The sequence below is a fragment of the Suricata suricatta genome, chromosome X (genome assembly GCF_006229205.1).
Source record: "Suricata suricatta isolate VVHF042 chromosome X, meerkat_22Aug2017_6uvM2_HiC, whole genome shotgun sequence".
Lineage (NCBI taxonomy): Eukaryota > Metazoa > Chordata > Mammalia > Carnivora > Herpestidae > Suricata > Suricata suricatta.
In genome coordinates, this window is record NC_043717.1 from 61,139,282 (window position 1) to 61,143,679 (window position 4,398).

Below are 4,398 nucleotides of genomic sequence, written 5' to 3' on the forward strand. Positions count from 1 at the left end.
TACTACAAAGCTGTCATCATCAAGACAGTATGGTATTGGCACAAAAACAGACACATAGACCAATGGAATAGAATAGAGAACCCACAACTGGGCCCACAAATGTATGGCCAATTAATTTTTGACAAAGTAGGAAAGAGTATCCGATGGAAAAAAGACTGCCTCTTTAGCAGGTGGTGCTGGGAGAACTGGACAGCAACATGCAGAAGAATGAAACTAGACCACTCTCTTACACCATACACAAAAATAAACTCAAAATGGCTGAAGGACCTGAATGTGAGACAGGAAGCCATCAAAATCCTCGAGGAGAAAGTAGGAAAAAACCTACTAGACCTCCACCGCAGCAATCTCCTACTCGACACATCCCCAAAGGCAAGGGAAATGAAAGCAAAACTGAACTCTTGGGACTTCATCAAGATAAAAATCTTCTGCACTGCAAAGGAAACAATCAAGAAAACTAATAGGCAACTGACAGAATGGGAAAAGATAGTCTCCTGTGTTTTGTCTCTGGCATTCAGCTGGTATTCAAAGCTTCAAATCTTAAAATACCCAGTATGGTGCAGATCTGCTGCCTTCCTCTAGAGGAGAGCTTTGCCATGGTGTGTCTGGTGTTGTTTTTGTCCCAGTAAAACAGTCACATGGCTACGCAGGTCCCTCAGAGTTTATGGTAAAGCACAGTGAAAAGTAGCAAATGGGTTATCTGTCCTCTGTGCACACTTCTGTCCTTTGCTGATAAATGGATGCTCAATGTTGCTTTCCAGGTCTACTGTCTTTAGAGAGACAATATACCTTCTTCAAAATATACTCCAGAGTACTACATGGCAATGAGAAAGAATGAAATCTGGCCATTTGTAGGAAAGTGGATGGACCTTGAGGGTGTCATGCTAAGCGAAATAAGTCAGGCAGAGAAGGAGAGAAACCATATGTTTGCACTCATAGGTCTAACAGGAAAACAGGAGAAACCTAATGGAGGACCTGGGGGAGGGGAAGAGGGAAAGAGAGTTGCAGGGAGAGAGGGACACAAAACTTGAGAGACTATTGAATGCTGAAAATGAACTGAGAGTTGAAGGGGAAGGGGGAAAAGAGGTGGTAGTGATGGTGGAGGGCACTTATGGGGAAGAGCACTGGGTGTTGTATGGAAACCAATTTGACAATAAACTATTTAAAAACAAAAAACAAAATGTACTCCAGAAAGGCGAATGTTCTCTTCCATTGGGATCAAGGGGAACCCTATACCACACTGTCTGCTCCAGGGCCCCTGCCTTCCTTCTCAGGAGTGCTGCTGCATGGCATGACTCTACTGAATGGCACAGACTTCTAAAACCTCAGAATTTGAGCTCTAATGCTTGTAAAGGCTTGCAATAGTCAGTTCCTCTTGATTATCCAGTCAATGATTTTGGGGAGGTGTCTTTCTTGTGCAAACCAATTGTGCTGATATCTCTCCCAATGTGTCTTTCTTTCTCTCTCTCTCCTCTCCCTCCACATAAAAGGGCACAGTCTCCTCCATAGAACCATAATTTTTCTCTCCCTCAACTCACATTTCTTCACCTCGTACTTACCATTTTCTCTCCTTCTAATTGTGCAGATTGTTCTCTTAATCCTCAGGTTTTAGGAATTCAAAATGATTTGATGTTAATCTAGCTGTGTTTGAGGGATAAGGCAAGCCCAGGGCATCCCTACTATTCTGCCATCTTAACACCAATTTTCTCAAAAACAAGCAATTTTTGATGTTGGTGTGATAGATTTGAAAACTTACTGTACTATATCCAATATATTCCCCCTCAGCCTCAATGATAAGGGGTTTGTTCTCTACATCTGCTTTCTTTGGAAAAGAAGGTGGCAGATATATGCTTCCAGGTCCAAACCATGACACACCTGGGAACGGAAGGCAGTCTTGTGGACCAATAACTGGCTTGGTATGTTACTGATTAGTGACTCCCTTTAGGAAAATAGTTATTAATTGAACTACATTTAAGGGGCAGTGTATAGAAGCTAATAATATTCATCATGTACTTAGTCTTCAACCTCTTCAGATAGGTGATTTATGACCCAATCACTTCCCACCTTTGAGAAAAAGTATTCATGAAACTGGAACCTTAATGACAAAAATCAGTGACATATGTAAAAAAAAAAAAAGCCTTACACATATGTCTCAATTTTAGTACATGATGATTTTTATAACCTATAAAATAAGCCTACTGTTTCTCAATGATTATTTAATTACAATGTAATTATTTAATTACAGGTTAGGTTAGTAACTTCCTAAACTAGTGTTTTTCATCTACCTATTGATATCTTGATCTAATCATTGTGATTACCTTTGTAACTTTTACGTTAAATGGTCTAAGATTGTCCACCTTGGCCCAAACTTTCAACCTGCAATGTGTTTAAGTGCCTGAAAATGGAATTCCAGTACCATACTTGTTCAACCAAGGAATTTCCATACTTCCAGAGAAGAAATTGGTGGTGCTGGAGTCAATGCTTCTAAGACTAAAGAGCAGGCACGCGATCCAGTCACAGGAGCCTATCTCCACATTTACTTCTATAGGGGGTAGTTTTTCCATACTGGTTTAGTGTTCTGGCTATCAATACTTCACTGAAACTTGAATTCCTTAAAGAGGCCTGGCACCATATAGTAATGTTTCCAAACACCATACATAACTTAGAGCAACGCGTGCCAAACTAGTATAACAACCATCTTCAACTGGCGAGCCTTTATCTTGTTCATATTAGGCAACAAAAAACAGTAATCAAGCTCTATGTCTTGTCAGCCAGAATTCTTAAAAAGCAATAAAGGCTGTCCTATCCTGAGAAATTCTATGGCTGGAAAACTTCAGCATTATTGAGCAGTATTTAGCAGATAATAAAACTTGAGCAGTATTGCAATTTCCTAATCTTCAGGAATAGTAGGATGTATGACTGGCCAGCATGCTACCACATTTGCGGGATATTTCTCTAACAGGTCAGTGCTAGAGCTTTGATCTAGTGATAATGGGTAATTATCATATAGAAAAAATTAATCACTGGCATATAAGTGTGAATAAATGAAATTGTCTAGGGAGAGAGTATAGAGTGAAGAGAGGAGGATCTAGAATACAGAACTCCAACATTTATCACCTGTGTGAGCTTGGGCAAGTCACTTAACCTCATCAAACATGTTTTCGTACCTAAAAAATGAGGAAAACCCCACACACCTTGGGGGTAACTATGTACAACAATAAATCATTCAATAAATGAGGAAGCTAGCTAGCATTCTTTTGCTGAAATGGAAAAGTGTTTTCATTTATTGTATGCTTCAATTACAATTCTTTCTTTTCTCCTTTAGCTCCCTTTTCCTTTTAGACTGACTATCTTAATTTAGGGTTCATATAAGCATGTCTTAAGTAAAATAAATATACAAATACATCAATCAACAATAAAAAGCTAAATAATTAAGATAAAACTTTCTACTTCTGCTTTATGTTAAATCACTGCTATTACATTGCCTAGATTTTATGGTAACATAGGTAATAGAAAGTGTAAAAATCTTGGATCAGAAGCAGTAATATTTGTTTTGTTTTGTATATCTATAAGATGACCATCTATATTGAAAAGATAAGCCAAGAGAAAGAACACTATTTAGTTTTGACTAAATTCCTAAGCTTCCTCAATTTTTGTTCCTATTTTTTTCTTGCCATTTTATTTAAGATTGTATTTCCCTCAAATTTTCTGGAATTATTTATTAAAATATGTTTTCATAAACAATAAAATACCCATGTCATGAGGAAAAGTCACTAGATGAAATTTTCCATTATTACCAGTAGAGGGTAGCAATAAACCATTATAATGTTTTTGTGTTCTGGTTCTGGAGAGGAACAGCTTCCTCTGTAAAAATTGAAGAGCAAGAAATCTGTAGTTAAGGACTAAGGGCCAAATTATACAGAGGCTATACCACCAGTATCAAATTAAAGCAATTCTGATAAAATTTTAGTTGATGTGTGTAACACAGGACTGTAACAAGAACCAATGGGGGGGGGGAGGAACCTATAGATACTGAAGAATCATAGCTATGCTTTTTTGTAAAGTGTACAGAAATGATGGAAATACACTTACCAAAATTTTAGCCATACTTTTCTTCAGGTGGAGGATTATATGAGCTTTGCCCTCCCTTATCTCAATTTTTCTCTTTCAAAGTTCTGAATTAAAAATTATTTGCTTTTTTCAAATATACAAAATAAGTGATGAAGAGTGAAGAATCCTCCAAAACAAAAAATATGAAAAGAATCACAAGACAATGTTGTCCAACCCTATTTAGATATATGTAAAAAGATGGAATAGATATTTTTCTAGGAAAACGTAACTATTTTCAGAAAAGATAGTAAACAGAGTAATTTCCATGGAATAGAGAAAGCCCTCACCTAC

General features: G+C 37.4%; 1 pseudogene; it reads right to left on the reverse strand.

Annotated features, from left to right (window-relative positions):
* Positions 1-2,561, reverse strand: part of LOC115283427 — an 18,623-nt pseudogene extending 16,062 nt beyond the window's left edge.
* Positions 2,562-4,398: the final 1,837 nt, after the last annotated feature.